The 18,858-nt window shown below is 37.0% G+C and overlaps 1 long non-coding RNA gene across 1 annotated transcript; it reads right to left on the bottom strand.

Annotated features, from left to right (window-relative positions):
- Positions 1-2,900: 2,900 nt before the first annotated feature.
- On the bottom strand, positions 2,901-16,538 carry LOC113069068 (uncharacterized). The gene is made up of 4 exons (XR_003279656.1): positions 16,356-16,538; positions 13,145-13,298; positions 3,642-3,740; positions 2,901-2,964 (listed from the first exon to the last, which is right to left on the bottom strand). It is a non-coding gene; the product is annotated as an uncharacterized LOC113069068 (long non-coding RNA).
- Between the last annotated feature and the right edge of the window lie 2,320 nt (positions 16,539-18,858).

The raw sequence follows: 18,858 nt of genomic DNA, 5'->3' as shown, positions 1-18,858 counted from the left end.
TTCGTGCCCTCTATTTATTTTGGTAGTCAAAAGCCTTGGAGACAATTTCAAAGTAATTACGTGTGCCTACAGACACAACTGAAGCAAGTATTTCTTTTAGGTCAATCCAATCCTGATCTCTAGAACGGAGCTGCGCATCCACAATTTAACACACCTGTGCACACACACTGCGGTCTTATCTATGTTCTGTACTAACACACAGCGTTGAATGACACTAGTTTCCTTTCAGTTTTTTACGGCTTGTTTGAGGATTGTTGGCAGTCGTCAGCAGGATCGGATACAAACAGGTATAATGATACAGCACTGCAAGTAAAGTTTGTGCATCAAGACAGGCAGCCAAAGAAAACTACTTTTCATCTACTCTTCTATCATCTTGCCTGACATTGGCAATTGCAGTGAGCTGCTAAATGTCCACTGCTGTAATGAGCATGTGTGAATATAGCCTCCAAAAGCAATGGCTAATTTGCCAAATCTGAGAACCGCAAGACCAAATATGTTGCTGCTAGAAAGAAAACCATGGCTGACCTCAGCAACCCTTTCTAGCAGGGGCTCCAACCAGTGTTCGTTACACTCGCAGTGGCTGTCAAGGAAGGTTAGTACACTGGCTGTGGCCGCATCTGCCCCTCTGACTCGGGATCGCATCAAACCTGAAACACAGGGAACATTGAGAGTCAAAGCACTGATGCAATCTCCCTGTATTTTGACTTCATGATCTAGACACAAGTGTGCAGCGAACCATAATGATAGTCTAACATACAGATGTCAAAAGGCTTTTTGGCATTTTGAGTACTTCACAAATTTGGTAACGACATTTGGAAAAAGTAATGATATGATGCCCGTTAATTATGTCTATTATTGGTGAGGTATTACATCAGTTCTGTCCGAAGCAAATATATACGGTAAAGTAGACAAAAACCATCTTTTAAACATGAATACAAAGTTAAGCCATTATAGGGAAAAGAAGAACCTCTGATAGTATCATCATCTAATCGCGCATTTCATTTTACAATTAATTATTATTTATTTCATTATGAATGTCTATTTGAATACTACTAATAATAATAATATTGTTAGACACCCAAAATAACCTAAATTTGTACATTGCTAGTAATTTACTTATTTTATCAACAACTACTTGTTATAATTATTTGAAAAAATAACCCTTAAAAAAAAAAAAAAAAAAAAAAAAAAAAAAAAAAAACCACACACACCAAATTAAAATCAAACAAAAACAAAAATTATAAAAACTAACATCAAAACAAAACATGACTGTCACCATACCAATGTATTTAGATCTCATATAATGTATGGTCACAAGGCACAAAATAAGAAAAAAACATATCTAAGATATAACGAGTGAAAGCTTATAAGTGGCTTATGTGGAGACCTAAGGATCGATTTTCAAGCACAGAGAAACATTAAATATGAATTAACCAGTTGGGTCTTTATAACCACAAAATCTATATGAGCACTTTTTTTTCACATCTTGACACCCACAGTCAATCTAACATTAATTCACTACAAGCTTTACCAGGGACTGGAGTAATGCATGTTCTTTCTTTATTATTATATTGAGTAATTTGTGTTAAAAAATAAATAAATAAAAGAAAACTTTGGATACGAATAAACAAACTGCAGTTTTGGCTACAGAACAGCATTTTTTGCTTGACAAGTGATATAAAACTCCTTCCAAAATACACTCCAGCTCATAACAGACCATTTGCTTTTCTCTTCTTTTATCATCTCCATATTTCCACCTATAAAGTATGCAGTGTTTTTAATGATTTCATGCTGAGGCTGATCACAATTAGTCACAACAGTAAAACTTCAGCTAGTTTTAACAGATGCTTAAATTGTAATGACCAAACAAGAGCTGCCAGTAAAGACCCACTGGTCTTCACATATTAACTTGGGCATAGTTCGGATTCACAATGTTATGGTCATTCAGAGGGTTAGAAATCACTCACCCTCTCGACGATCGTTCCGTAGCACTCTGACTTTCTCGATTTTCCCAAGTAAAGCACCATCTTCAGCTGAAAGCCCAGAGAAAACATTGTGTCAGCTCAAGTGTTCAGGGCAATACATTTCTCCTATTATATACAGTATGCTGTAGTTAATATACACAGGAGGAATGTGGTAAGATGTGCCAGTGGGAAAGTTGTGTCACTTCCTTCATCCAGAATGTCACCATATATTTAATAAGGGCACATCATGTACAGTACAGCTTGCTACAACTTATTTCTGGTCTTGAGAAACGTAAGGACAGGGAACTGGGAGCCAAATTTCTTTGAAAAATCTGATGGAGAGCTGGCAAAGAGAAATCCACTAGAACCCCCTTCCTCAAATCTTACCCTGGAGGTCCAAAGCACTGCAGAGTTTAGCTCCAACCCTGATTAAAGTCACCTGTCTGCCATTTTCAAATGATCCCAAAGACATTGATTGACACTGATTAGCATGCTCAGGTGTGTTTGATTAGGGGTTAGCGCTAAACTCTGCAGGGAAAGTGGATCTCGAGGTCCAGATTTGAGGATCCCTGCACTAGAAAATGATCAAGGATCATATTTTCATGAAACATTCATGGATTGTGTCTCTTTTTTTGACATATCTACACTTCAAATCTTGATTAATTTCAGAACACTGAAATATAAAATCAGGTGCATTAGTTTAGCACCAGAATTTGTTTCTACAGGTGATGATTTGATTAAAACAAGAGGCTAACTAGAGGTTTGGCATCCAAAAAACAAGTAGTGTGATGGTTGAGGACTAGGGAGCATGGCTGGTGTCATGATGACACAGTTTATACAATCATGCCAAATAACATGATGAGCACGAAACGGACTATATATGGTTGTGCATCATTTAGTTTGATTGGGAGTTTTAAGTTCAAACACTTACCGTTGGTCACTGTAGTCATCCACCAATATGATCTCTTTGACCAGATGAGGAGGACTCTTCTTCAACACACTGAAGACAGGGAAAGAGGAAGGCTTGAATAGATTTTTATGTTAAGAAGTGTAGAGCGAGAGATTTTAGTCTAGATCTTAGCTGATATGCCAGAGGTAAAATTTCATTCAAAAGTTTAAATTCAAATTAAATTAAATGTATGCATTTAGCAGACGCTTTTATCCAAAGCGACTTACAGTGCATTCAGGCTATCAATTTTTAGATATCATGTGTTCCCGGGGAATCGAACCCCCAACCTTGCGCTTGCTTGCTTGCTAGCGCAGTGCTCTACCAGTTGAGCTACAGGAACACTAATAAATGGTGAGCCATGGTGAGCATAACCACAGTAGTGTAGTTCTGTACTTAAGTGTACTGTATATATGGCAAAATATTCTGTATTCACCACTGTAGACATTAGTAATACTGAATTACAAAAATTTACAACAAATAAAGTTTTGTACTTGGTTTACTTTTTTAAAACTATAAACGATGTTTACTTGATTAAGAAATACTGCAAATTTGTAATATTCACATTTTTAAATAGAAGAGTTGAAGTATTTAATAAGCGTTTTGCTATATCGAAGTTAGCACCAAAGATAGTGAAATTTCACTGGTATTGACATCAACATTTCGGTATTGTGACAGCCCTACATCATAATGCAGTGAAAAAAATTGTTATTCGACATGGGACGTCCCACCTGACCACAGTGCGCAGCAGGGCTGAACGGGCCTCGTTGTGGAAAGTGATAACCACACTGGATGCAGAAAGATCTGTCCTCCACTGTTTGTGACGGCAACTGAGAGACAGAAAAGATAAAATATATTAAGAAAAATACACTTCTACTTATATTAAAAACCACTACCCTTACGGAGGGACACACTCTATATTACAGAGGGTTTGACGTGAGTTTATTTGACATGGGCTAGTAAGCAATAACCTAGTAACCACCTAAAACCAACCAACACTTAGCATCATGGTAGCAAGTTTGATGTGGACAAACCAGTATTTCTTCAGGAAATGTAGAAGTCTAGTTCACAGTGAAAACCCATTGTCACACTGCTAGTGCTACACCTGCATGCAGTCTCATGCCCTCAGAGAAGCTCAAAGCACACGTTCATTTAATGCTTCTCTCAGGCTGAGATTGACAGGAGGTCATGCATGCTTAAACACTCTGGACTTGAGTCTCCAAGCATGCACACGATAAAGGTTTCAGCAACACACACCCACACGGTTTATATCACAGAGGTTTTAATTTGACAGCTATGGGGCTAATCCTCCGGTTTCCTAACACCTCTCATCGAGGATAAGAGTGCACAATGCTTCCTCTGCACTGATTCCATCGATTTTGTAGCCACTGGATCCCTGGCAGGGGAATCGGGGTCAATTCCTCCTACACTGCTGTTAAACAACAGGTCAAGGTTGAGAGCCCACCATCAGAGATTCCAAACTGACTTCAGTAAAGGGATGAGATTAGTGTCATCCATGACGCTAACACTACACACTTGGCATCATATTTAATTCCATTACAGCCAGAGAAATCACATTCATATCAATCTTGCATTGAAAAGTATGGGGCTTTCAACCATTATACTCTCCTTGACTCCTCATGAATACATTAAGGGGCCTGCACTCATTTCTAGCCCTGTTTGCAGGAGGTCTCGCAGGGAATAACTGTGCAGTAGGCCATTAATAGAATGGAGGCTTTGACTAGAAGACAAGCACTTTTTAGAGCATATCCCACTGGCACGCTTCCCTTCGCTGGCCTCCAACCACCCAGCATGGCACCAAATAAACTCTCAAATACTTCCACTGTCGCAGCTCAAGTCAATAGCTAACAGAATAAATGTTTGGTCGCAGTGTGCTGAACACCAGCTACTATGTTTTAAGATTTTGTTTAAATAATCAAAATTTGTAATTAATTTAAGTAACTGTAATTAAACACCAACATTTGAAAAGTGATGATCCCAGTAAAACAAAGATCATGTAAATACACTGCATAATGACAACAGCATAAAACAGACGACAAAAAAGGCATGGCAACTTAAAAATATAATTTACATAAATATTTATAGATACTTAATATTATTTGGAAAATGCATACAATTAATATTTATATGTTTTATATCGAAAATCATTTTTGTTAACTTTACAGTATGCGTTTCATATATTAAACACAAATATGAAAAATTTGGCATTTTATAATTTTATAAAACATTAAATGTGCACTTTAAACAGCAATATTTGAATTATCTTAATTTTACTGGAATTTTCATATTTCTCTGCAAATACACAACAGAATGATAACAGCACTGAATAGACAAATAGCATTGCAATTAAAAATATATATTAAACTAATAACTACAGAAAATAAATTTAATATTTAGAAAATTTATACAATCAATATTTATTAACTTTTATCCATAAAATATTTATTTTTGGTAATTTTATAGTGTTATTTAAACACACACACACACACACACACACACACACACAAATGTGAAACTGACAGCCATAATTTTAAAATCATTAAATTAATTGCTGTGCATTAAATGTAGATCGCAGTAAAATGAGGATAACTGAAATACATGGCATGAGAAAAGCATTGAATAGACAACAATATGGCATCGCAAAATAAAAATATTAATTAAATTAATATTGCTAGAAAATTTATGTAATGCTTAGGAATTTTGATCATTTTTACTATAGTTCTTGCTAATGTTATAGCATTATTTAAACACAATCAAACACACACAGATACACATTTCATAAAGTGACAGCCCTAATGTTTTTAAAAACTATAATGTACACTTGCTGTAGCCTTATGAGCGGTATTAATTCAAGGAAAACACTTCACCTCAGCTATAATTAATAAAAAAAAAGTTCTAAACAAGAAATAAATCATGTGCAGAAAGACATCATTCATTAAGTCATTGGCAAGTCGGTCCTTTATTTTTTGGTGTGGTCTGAACACTAGACATAGGCTATGGCTTCAGCGAGACAACAACTACGTCCGCCAAAAACATTTCCAATAAGACACGTGGCCTGCTGCCATCAGGGGTAACAAAACAGAAGCAGAGTCTCTCAGGAGTAAACAAAGAGCATGTGTTCCTCATTACAAGCTTAGGTAAGCATTTAACAGAAGGATTTAGGACTAGTGTGCTTCATTCTTTTAGTTTGGGGTAAATTTACTAGGAGGTAATGGTGCAAAAACATAGAGGGCAAATTCTCCTCACTTCTGTGAGAAAATACAAAAGGTTGGTATTCCAGCAAATAAAGTATAGAACACGCTGACCTTTAAAAAGTCTTACAGCCGTTTTAAATGCATGGTTTGTGTGTCTTCTGAGCTGAACGTGACGTCTGCATCGGGAATAAAGCTCACGCACTTCAGGGATGGAGAAAGGGCAGCGATAAGAAGACTTACATCAAGAATAATGTCATCTGCAGCATCAACAGCTCTCCAGGAGGGAAACTGACTGACAGATAGTGACAAGACGTTAACATGAAGCTGCACAGAAAAACACAGGTCAAGCCAAAAAATGTTTACAGCAGCAAACCCAAAGACAACTTCCACGGCTTATCAGAATGAATAGACACATGCATTTTAAAACTGCTGCATATCTAATCCAAACAAGTGCAAGCCAAATTCTTGGATATTAAAACATTCCTTTTTGAATATGTATTGTGATGAATATGCTCTTGCACATCCCAATTTAATTTTCTGTGCAATGCCTGTAACACTGCAGAAACCATTAAATTATCTAATATGACAGAAAGCTTAACTTTAGAGTCTCTTCTTCCCAGTTTCCATTTTACTGGCATTTTACTAAATTCGTCTTGGTGGTCTATTTAGTCATACAATAAGCCTTCAATAAGGCTCTTCAGGCTCTGTGTGTTTGCTGAAAGCAGAAGCTGAAGTAGCTATCTGAGGTTATTTCTCTGAATTCTTCTCTTAGCAGCAGTTAAAAAAATGTAAAGTTAATACTGATATTAAATATCATCTATCCATCTAGTCAATTAAGGTCCTGGTTAGAAGCTCTTCTATCATTCAACTGTGCTTTGTTCCAGCAAAAAATAAATTGCAACCAAATATGCTACAATTGCTGCAAAGAACATAATGCATTTCAGATTTCATTATCATAACTAGTTTTAATAAATAAATAATTATGTTTACATGAACACATCTCAGTTTGAGTTAATAACTTGTTCTTGTGCCGTTCAGGTCAGGTCACACATCATTGTCTCTAACACACATCCATATACAATTCGATTTGAACTCCGTCCAACCAAACTGTAGTCAAAAACGTTTGAGAGCCATGCCAGTAACATCCCCTGCCAAGTGACTAAAACAGACATCCATCTGACGTGAGATCACGATGCCTAGGAATAAACATGTCAACCATTATGTACTCAGCACAACACACACACACATACAGCTGGGGCCAGATGTCTGAGACCGCTTTGGAAATCTAGGATTTGAAACTCATTTCAATATGGACATAGCTGCGATTTAAAAAAAAAAATGTGAAAAAGAAATGCTGTCAAATAAAATAAATATGCAATTCTGATTTTCTTACATTTTGAAGTCTCTATTCAAATAAGCTAATAATCTTGTCATTGATGATGTGACTTTTCGAACAGATGGATATATGCCCTTGCTTTCACTGAAGCTCAAGACACGGAAAACATGTTCATCAGGTTTTACACAACCTGTAATGAACATTCGAAAGGCAAATTTGTAATCAAAATGCACCCTTTGTCCTTTTGCATATATATCCAGTGTTTTCCCCCTTTCTTGAATTGTATTCTCTTTTCTTTTTCTTTTTAGTTCCCAAGCACACTCATGGGAGGTGGGCAGCCAAAACATTTCACTGCAATTGTACAAATGTGGCAAATAAAACTTTGGACCTGGAGGGAACAGATCGATATGATATGTTGACACAAAGAGTGGAAATAGGACTGGGCGGTGTGAGTGAGAAACGCATCTTAATTACACAGCCTGTGTGGCAGTCATACAACAGTGGGCAAATGTTTGCTTATGTGGCTCATGGAGACATCAGTCCATGACTTCACGACTGCTCTGCCAGTTGCAGCGGTTGGCAGCACTGTGAGATATTCCCAAAAGCCAAGCAGACACCAGCCAAAGCACACAGAAGCTTTTCTCCAAGAAAGGGCCAGAGCTCAGATGGTTCAGAGGGATTTTGAAAATCAGGCAGGCTTAAAAGGTCTGCTCAAGAGAGTGAATAAAGAAAAGATGAGCAGATGTCCTTGCTGCTTGATGTATCTCCAGAAATTCAAAAAACTAAACAAAAAAAAAGTGGGTTCTCATCATTCAGAGATCTGTTATCGGCTTATTGATGCAAATATCGGCTACTGAGCTTTGTGAATTAAAGCTCTGTTCCCAGAAAGCAGAATATACAATTCCATCCATATTCTTGACTCAGGAGCGGTTCACACAGGATGCGTTCACAAGAACTAAAACCGCTAGATGGCACATGACACGGCGTGTCTAGAAATGCATTGTTCTGCATTGTAACTTCTACCAGATTGTAATAAAAAAAAAAAAAAAGGTTAGTCAGCAGTAAATCCGTGAGTCCTGGGAGCCCAGCCCTGCACTGCAGGCCACCAGTGGAAACAGTGGTGGAAGACATTGGCCAACCTAAACCTACTGCACATTCACCCAACACACTGGGCTGTCACATGCAGGCTGGGAAAGGACCACAGACAGAGGTGATGACAGTGAATATTTGAAAGAAAAGAGGGTGAGAACACGCTCCTCAATGTTTCGCAATATAGCTTTTAACAGACCAATGAATCCCATGTCCACAATGGTTATATAACTAAGACACGATTAAACCAGATTTAACCAAAGTATTAAAAATGACAAACCCCCAAGCATCAAATGCAAAATTCATTCTATTTTTTCAAAACTAAAGCCTTTGATATTTTGCAAAACACAGGCCGCCCAAATGTTCACGCAAAGAAAGTAGGCGTAACTTTTATTCTCTCTGTTGCTGCCGCTGCCATCTTATGGAGTCTCTGTGTGTTTCGTTGTGAAAGCGAAACTACTTGTTTGGCCCTCCAAAAGAGGACACAACTAGAAATCAGTAGTTAAGTTGTATTTCAACACTGTTCCAGAACAGTCCAGCCCAAATATTCAGATGTGTGCTGCGCATTTTATGGAGGATGAGGACTGTTTCCTGAACCAGTAGCCTGCAATGCATCTGTGGCACAACAGCCGTTTCTATAAAGTGGGGCAGTTCAAACGTTGAAAGGACAGTCCGGCGCTTCTGACTCACAGCCTGTAAGTACATTATTTATATTTAAACAATTTGCCAATGATGATTCAAACGCAAGTTTTAAGCAGTGTAGAGTAGGCTTGTTTGTTGTTTCTCAGATCACAAATGCAGACATGGTTTTATGTTTATACAGTGTGACACCCAACACAATGCGTAAAAAGACATTATAAACAGTAATTATGTCCCAACTGGATGCAACAAATGCCTCCTTTGTAATGGGTTTTGTCGGTTTTGTCTCGTCTAGTGATGTCCAGATCGTGAATGAATCTTTCTATTTAACCGGATGGGATGTGCATGAGCAGAGCAGCTGGATTGAGTCTCGTGCTGCTGGCCAGGGAGACCCCCACAGAACAGCGTATGTTAATGGACGTAACATTTCAGTCACACACTTGAGGCATTCAGCCAATCACAATGCACTGGATAGTTGGCCAATCAGAGCACACCTCACTTTTTCAGACCAATAAGCCTTGTTCAAATCGACGCGTTTCAGAAGGCAGGGTATAGAGAAGAAACAATAATGTGCATTATATGGAAAATAATGTGTTTTTTTTTACTTAAACTGCATAAACACGTCAGGACTCTTATTTTTAAATATATATTGGCTACTACTTCCAGCTGCTTATAAAAAAATAAAAAAATAAAAGAGGGAGACATAATGTGTACTTTTTCCAACAACAACAAAAATAACACCATAACATAAACAATGTCATAATTCATCAACAGTAGATCATGAGTAATTGCTTGGCATAAATGCTTGCTATTTATAGATTGTAGAATGTGCATCAGCCCTGTGTTTTGACATTTAACATTCATCGCTCACATTTATTAAATTCAATCATAGTCTTTTGAAGTTTTATACTCACGTTAGGCTGTCACGAATCCTGTTTTCCGTCCCCAAATGTAAGACCTCTTTAAATGATAATTAAGACTTTTGATATACAATTTAAAACTTGTGACCATATATTTAATAAAACTGAATTTAAAACATTTTTAAGGACACACTGTGACCCTGTAAATATCATCCTTGACATATCCAGAGCAATCTGTTTCAGCCTAACATCAGGTTAAAAAAAAAAAAAAAAAAAAAAGTACTATTTCATCATAGCTTTTACTTGACTGGCTGTGGGACCAATTTATGTTCAAGCACAACCAAGCCCGCATAGCTTTTACGTCAGCCCTCTGAGATAAGGGAAATGTGTTTCCGGTGAAGATGCTCAAGATGTTTTTTGTGAAGATATCTAGGCTGTCTGAATCACAATAAAAGACAGTTACATCTAGTCATTATAACACCACAGTAACATGAGTGTTTGATGGAAACCTCATTTCTCACGCAATCGATACAGTCTGAGCTAAGCGCAGCTCTAATGAAGTTATGTTCAGGGGACCAGATAATATTTCTTAGGATTCTGAAGCTTTTTGAAACTCGAGAGTTAAGCCACATTTGAACTGCTCTAGAAAGGCAGGTTTGTGAAAAACAAAAATAAAAAATTGTGTTATTAGGTCAGATTTTCTCCCTTTTTTTCCCAAACCGCGACAAATGCCAGTCTCCTTTTTTTGCAGAGCACGATATATCCTCTGAACCAATCACAGCACACCATTCCATGCACTAGACAGTAATGGCAGTGCTTTGAATACACGCGTCATCACAGTTTTACTCATCTACTCTGTACTTTCTGATCAACAAATATCATCCTTGAATATCATCCTCATAAAATCTTATGCACGATAAATCGCATGAGATTGTCATGCACATCTCGTCATTAAAGCGGTTTCTTTAATAAATAGTACGGTTAATCTATATAACGTTTCAGATGGAAATTATTCAGATGCATTAAATACACAGAGACGTAGATCATGGACAAGCTACACTATATCGCGTTCAGAAGATGAAAATCACATTCAGTTATGAACGTGATATTGCAAAGCTTGTCAGTGTTAGTGTTTTTATAAATGCCTTTTAATTTTTTGTTAATACAGCACATAGCACTAGTCAAACTTTAAACTGAAATTAAACTCCCTTACATTCAACTTTTAAAAGTGCATTCATCTTTGCCATGTTACATTCATTTAGTTGACAAGTGCTATGTGCTGTTTTAAAAAAATTTAGAAGGCATTGATAAAAACACTAACACTGACAAGCTATGCAATATCACGTTCATAACTGAATGTGATTTCATTCAAAAGTTTGCAATCAGTACGATTACTTTGTTTTGAAATAAATTAACACTCTTATTCAGCAAGGATATTTAATTGATAAAAAATAACAGTACTAATGTAATTTATTACCGGGTTGGTGAACACTGAAAAAGGCATTGCTGAGGTGTAAATGTGGGTGGTCGAGCATTTTTCTAACATCAAAAAGTAGCCCAAGAACTCAAAACCTTTACAGACCTTTTATAAAAATAAAAAAAAAGAAAAGAAAAGAAAAGAAAAAAATGGTGCAGTACATTAAACTGGTGATGGAAAACAATATGGACATCTAACAGCATTTAACACTAAACCTGTACAAACTGAACGGTTTTCCTAAATATGTGCAACACATTATTTAATCCAGAGAGTGGTGGGAGGCCAATTTATGAGAGGAAAAAATGAGTGCCCAGAAATTCCTATTTGTGTCGTCAGCAAATATGACATTCCTTCAGATGCCCACTCAGGAGAAAATTATTTTCCGTTCCCTGAGCAACACTTATAATGATTATAAAGATTTTTACATAAAAAAAAAATTCATTTTAAAAGTAAAAGAACTATTCTCTGTCCTGTTTTTGTCCTTTATTGTTTGACTTCTGTGTAGATCTGCATTTGCCGATCTTGTTATTTAGTTATTAATCGGTGGGCGGGGCTTAGCAAGCAGTGATGATATAGAAGCAGACGTCGATCTTCTTCTGCGGAGACGGTGTTTAGTCACACTTATACGTCATAAAGTGCCACATTCCACAACCCGTCATTTTGACAGATCTGCTTCAATATAAGCTGTTTTATCAAGAAAGTTATGAATTCTGAAACTTCCAGGATGTTTTCATTGTACAATAATCTCATATGTCAAAAGACCAAGGGAATTTTGATTTCTCAGTTCATGACCCCTTTAAAGTGCTCCGATTATGCCATTTCAAATACTGTCATTCATGCAGTGTGTCATGTAACTGTAAGTGAATGTAAACAATCTTCAAAGCTGTAAAGCTGAAAGTGCACTATAATAAAGTTATTGTCTCCCGAAAGAAAGAATTCGAATCCCACTTCCCTGATGGCTACACGGAATAACACATTTGCATAATTTCCGACTATGTTTTACGTTGGCTGGCAGTGAACAACTTTGACCCCAACTTTTGACGCCGTGTCCCGCACTGTGAAAGTAAATTTGTTGTATTTTCTCTGCCGAAAGATGAGGCTGCAAAGAATCAGTGGTTAAAGTTATTTTGTCCACTGTACCAAAGCAGTACAAGCCCAATCTTTTTTGTGCGTTTCCATCATTTTACTGACGACTGCTTCTCTAATCTCAGGGAGATCAACACGGGATTCACAAAATGCTTGCTCTTCAAAGATGGCTCATTACCCAGTTTATTTGGACCAGCTGCTCCACTGAATAACAACCTGTAAGTACGATCAATAATAGATGTTTATATTTTCTTTTGAGTTCAAAATTCAGAACTATGGCAATGGGCGTATCGTTTCTGACACATGCTGTACGCGGTCGACCAATGGTTCTTAGAACTGCTTCAAACAAATCAATGAATAAAAATTAGCTGATATTAAATGCATATTTTGAGAAAACTGAAGCATTAATTGGCCTTGCATGCAGTAAACCTATTGTAGGAGATTCCTAAACAATATTGGGAACCTTAAAAAAAATGGCATATTAGGGGCACTTTAAATGAATGAGCTGAGCTAAAACTCGACTGGGACTTACTGGTCATGTCTGGTGTCTGGGACACTGCGGTCCATTCTGAGTTTGTCACTCTCAACCTGGTTGAACTTGTTGCGGGCGTAGGGATCCTGCCCTGGTCTCACCGCTGTAGCTCCCACGTACAGGTCCTGGTCAAAGTCCTGCCACCTAACCTTACCTGAAAAATGTGACAAACGGATGATTAAACATTGGATGTCGGAGTAAACAAAACATCTAAATCATTGCAAAAAAAAAAAAAAAAAAAAAAAAAAAAAAAAAAGGCAAAATAAATTGTTTTCTTGCCATTTCTATTAACAAAAGGCTGATATTTACCCTGTACACATGAATCAAATGCTGTGGATTGATCATTTTAACATACTGTTTGAGTAAGCTACTTTCCACCTGAATAATAGTCAGTAAGTACATTTCCAAAGACACCTATCACTCTAGACATCATATTTATCATTTAAAAAGACAAATTTTCACACTATAATACAAAGAACAAAAGTGTACTGTGTGTTTTTGAATGAAATACTCATGTTTCTTAGAAGAATCTCTTCAAGTAAAGACAAAAATCCTAAATGCACTGCTTCCCATTATTACAATATAAATCACATTTGCCAAAAAAACATGAAAGGGCTGTCTAGACATCTTTAGTTGATTACAACGCAGGTGAATCTGTCAAAAAGACATTTTCCAAATGATAATACATCAGGATATCTGCCAAATGGAGCCATTCCATAACAATCTGCTTTAAATGATTTCCCAACCACAAGCTTAGCTTTCCCTCTCAACAAAAAATGCTGTTTTTCCATTTTGATGTTAGTCACCTCCTACGGTAACATGGCAGCAGTCGCCGTTCTCATTGAATTAAATGGCAGAGATGGCTGGGGAGATACTTAGACCTCAGAAACATCTGGCAGAATTTGATTGTTATCTATCATTACGAAAGACTAAAAGCATTTATTTAGCAGGACTCTGGCAAACGTCTTCTGCATTATAATTGAAACCAACCTGAGTGAGAATTTCATGCCACTGATCCCAGCTATCCAGCAGAACACTTCAACTCAAAGGCCAAAACCACTGCCATGGGAATTGTTCATGAACAAAAGACAACATTTCAAAGACTTTAACAAATTAATTATTGTTGTTGTCTTTAAAATGCCTTTTTAATAAATATTTTAATTTTTTTTTAGTGGATAAAAAAAAAAGAATCATTAGAGTGTGAATTTCAAGTAAGGGTACATTATGCAGACTTGAGGAAATTCATAAAGGCCATCAATACAGTTTGAAATCAACAATATAAGTTTTGTTTTGTGATTGAATGTGTACCCTTGTCCATTTATTTTGACCAATGGTTCCAAACCAGAATCCTTTAAGAGAAACCAAATACTCTGAAGTGTAATAACCAGTGATCATTTGACAACATTATGAAACCCATAAATGTCCATGAAAAGGTATTAAATATACCTTTTAATAGTGTGCTCAATCCTGCCAACTAATCGTGTTGAACATGCAAAGACAGCATAAAAGATTTATCTAAGCAGATGAAGAGTTTCTGTTAAAGCCTTTTGGGACAACTCAAAAGTTACACTTTCATCAGCAAAAAATACTGCCACTTTTCTTTTTCTAAAATACAAGGCCGATAAATCAAAATGCATAGACGCCAATGGATCAACGTTACACTCTGTGCACGCACAACAGTGATGTAATATAGGATGCATAAGTTAATGAAAACTGAGGTTAATAATCCTGAACTGCAATACACCAAATGCACTCATCCACCGAAGTTTGACAGACACATTTATAACAGCCCTGTCCCACAATGTAAAAGTTGGCCTTCTGTGATAGCTAGTAGAAAAATGTCATCTCATGAGCTCAGGTCTGTAATTTAGGCCAAAACGATGCCCACAGAAAGCAAAAGTAAAGGATCAAAGTTTGGCACTTCCATTATAACGTACAACACCACTAAAACACTCATACAAAATACAAACCCTACTTGTGCACGGTCGATAGCTTGTCCCACGGCAGAGAACTGTAGGGGCTGTCATCAGACTAATTAGCTTCTCAAAGGAGAACAGAGTGTCTCAGCTGCGACCTCCACACTTCACTTGACAGTGCAAAATTCTAGACAAAGTGCTCTATGACACGCAGCATGCACACTTAGCTGGGGAGCAGGAGGAAGAGTGTGAACATCACCAATTTCCAGGTCGAGATACTACACACAGTAATGAGATCCATTCCAAAATCCTGCCCAGAGTGAGCACGTACATCATGCTGGGTTGCAAAATTGAATATACATTTAAGACGAAAAATTACAGAGACATCTGAGAAAAACATCTGAGAAGAAAACTGAGAAACACTTATGTAGTTCTACTGTTTTTATGTCCATGTTCTGTGAAAGGAGGAGGGGAAAAAAGCAATCAGGAACAATGTAAGAGTGAGCAGATGGCAATTTTAGGCACACTATCACTTTAAATCTGTTCTCTTAATTATTACAGATGAAATCTGGTACTCCTGGGTGACTGTTCTACTTGATGGAAATCTTTTGGGTGACCTAAATTACAAGAATAACACAGGGAGACAAGAAACTACTGATGATTCCCTGAAACAGCACCTGGGAGAACAACAACAGACAGGAAACATATTGTACGGCATGCAACGACACATGAAATGTAATCTGATGTTTATGACCAATTTAATAGAACAGCTCTCCTTGGACCTCAGTTCCAGAGCTATAGCATGACATGACATCTAATGAGCTAAATCAATAATGCATTCACAACCTTACTACAATACTGCTTTTAAATGCAGGGAGTCTATAAAAAGCATATGTTAATATCTAAGGCTTAATGTATTAAGCAGCCCAGTTCAGTTGGATCACAAAGGAATATATTTCCAGAAGGGAATGAAGAGTGAAGACACGGAGTTCTTGTCTTCAGGCCAGTCATAAAGTCACTCTCAAATCACTCTCATGCATTTTTAGTTGTCCTTAAGTGAAATGTTCAACACCAACTTTTGCCGCAAACCTCAGGTTAAGTTCTGTTTACGGGAGAAGAAAAACCTGATGCCCTGTTTTGTGCAAGCTGTTCATTAAAGTCTGTCTTTGAGCATTTCCCTGAGAACAAAACGCTCCATTATTCATCTGGGACGGAAAAAGAAATCTTGAATTATGAGAGCGGACTAATCCTGACATGAGCTGATTATGCACATGGGTTGTCAGGTTGGTTCTTACCTGGAGGAAGGGTCTCTAGGCTATGGGCTTTGTCATCAGCATTGCTGTGTGATTGAATTCTGTTTGAATTAATGCCACTCCAGTCATCCTGCCAAAAGAGAAGAACAGATCATGAGCAAAACGGCATAATGCAGGGGTGGAAATGGTAATTGAACAACAAATTTAAGAGTAACCAAAGAGCAAATGGCTACGGCTGTTGTAGTAAATCAGTGGCTGACTTTGGTACTGCAGTAAAGCATTCATAGTACCCTGATCTGACATTTTTCTTCATCCAGAAGATAGTTTGCCAAATTAGTCCAAACCTAAAAACTCGAGATTACTTCAAATCTAATTTATTTTACAGAACATTGAATTAATCCCATTTTAATAATGAATAAAGTTCATTTGAGTCTGTTGCTGTAGTAACCACGGATCTCATGAACAGGAGCTTGTGCTGTTTCTCTCTTTCTTCTCCTGGCGAGTCTGATCATATCCACTCATTTTCTTTTAAGGGAAATTCTAGCAGCAGATAATCAACTGAGGTGGGAAAAAACTCATCACAATCATTTAAAAACAATTATAACCAGCTTTTAAAATAACAAGCTAGATTGCCAAAAACAGATGCCAATGATGGACCTGTATTTTGTTTGCTTCAACAAAATGAAATAACAGTAATTGTTTTATATGAACACATTCCTCATTAAGAGTAGGCCCTAATTAATATTCACTACAGAACAAGAAAGTCAAACATCTATGCTAAAAAGTACAATTTAAACTATTCAAAGTCTTTTCACAGTATTATTAGTACCAAACACCAGCTACAACAATTTAGCGCCCAAATGCTGTCACAACGTTCAAGAAAGATGAATGAAAACAACTGTTTGCCTATTATGAAGATTACGGTAATTTCAGTGACGAGCAGGAAACCCGAAGACCTGTTTTGTGCAAGCTTTTCATTAAATTCCATTTTGAGTGCTTTCTGATGATTTTTCCTCGAGTCTGTGAGTCTTTCAGACCAGTCTATAATCTTTAGACACAAAGCTCTTATTATTCTTTCCCTTCACCACATTTTATTATTAGCAGGATGTAACAGAACATGGAGGAGTGACATACATATATACACATAAATATATATACACATATACACATACATACATATATATATATATATATATATATATACCTTTTATACAAGGAGTATGTTCAGCTTCCTCAGCATATTTTATTGCTACAGCATCTAAATTGCTATCAAAAATCATGAAATTCCACTGCTACTGGTACCAGCTACAAAAGTTGTGCATTGTGAAAACCAAACAGACCATGAACGCATGAAGAAATCCTAAGCAGACACAATTCCCATAAAACCATGGCACATGAGCCAACATAAAGATGGTGAAGATTACCCAGTCTACAGGAGGATCTGGCATCAACAAAACAGTCAGTTCATTTCAGCTTCCTTGATAACAAATGTTGGAAAATACAGGTATTCTGTCAATTGTGTCAAGGCCAAGCCCATAAGTAGCAAACAACCACACGACAAAACAGAGCTAGTAATAATTCACACCGACCCTCTGCCAAGGTTAGCAGTAAATAAATGTGCAGTCTGGACAGGCAGGGCAGACTGGGCTAGCATAGCCCACTTGGACCAGTGTCTGGTCCACAAGCCTAGGAAAACATGACTGAGGATCAAAACCACAAAACCATGTTCCTCTGTGAATATTACACACATATTAAGTGTTAGTGTTTCAAATAAAAATGTCAGCAAAAGGACCTTCATAAAAACAAAAGAAGATCAACTATTCAGTGTCAAATATGTTAGAGCCACTGAAAAGATCAATGATTTTAATATAAAACAAGTAATATGTTAGAATTCCCGCTGCTAAAATAACACCATGACACCTTTGGTGAATATTCAAGCAAAGACAGAATTTTCACTGACCCAGATTGTGTTTCATATAGGGAAATCTGGCTCTTGGGTCAGCAGGGCGAGGGAGCAGGTGTGAGAAAATGCTGAGAACAGAAGAACATCCAGCCAAGCTTCACGAGAGTTTCCCTTCAGCAGCTGGTCTTCTTCTGCAGCCTATCACCTATTACGAGCCGCTGCCATAGGCATGCCAGATAACCAAGTTTAGCGCTCAGAACAAACCAAATTTGCAATCTATGTACATTCTGCTGATTTTCAATTCTCTGCTCAGTTAATTGTAGTAAAATGTATTTTAATTGTGTCTGTTTAAAGAGGTTAAAAATCACACAATCTTCCATTGATTCTAATATAAGGTAAACATTCCCTAAAATTGTTACACCTGAAGTAACAATCTTTTCTACAGTATTGGCAGAGGACAAGTCATCAAGTTTTTTCAATTTTTTCTTGTAGCTTATACATACTCGAGACGAACCATTCCGTGTTACCAGCTTTACGCAAGATACTGTAAGAACAAAAAATATTTGACTGACCATTTTCATGTTAAGGTTAATGCTTTATATCACTAATTAAAACAATATTTAGAGTGCTTTTTTGTAACAG

This window comes from Carassius auratus, unplaced genomic scaffold, assembly GCF_003368295.1.
Source record: "Carassius auratus strain Wakin unplaced genomic scaffold, ASM336829v1 scaf_tig00000711, whole genome shotgun sequence".
In the NCBI taxonomy this organism is placed as follows: Eukaryota; Metazoa; Chordata; class Actinopteri; order Cypriniformes; family Cyprinidae; genus Carassius; species Carassius auratus.
This window is presented reverse-complemented; position numbering and strand designations above follow the sequence as displayed.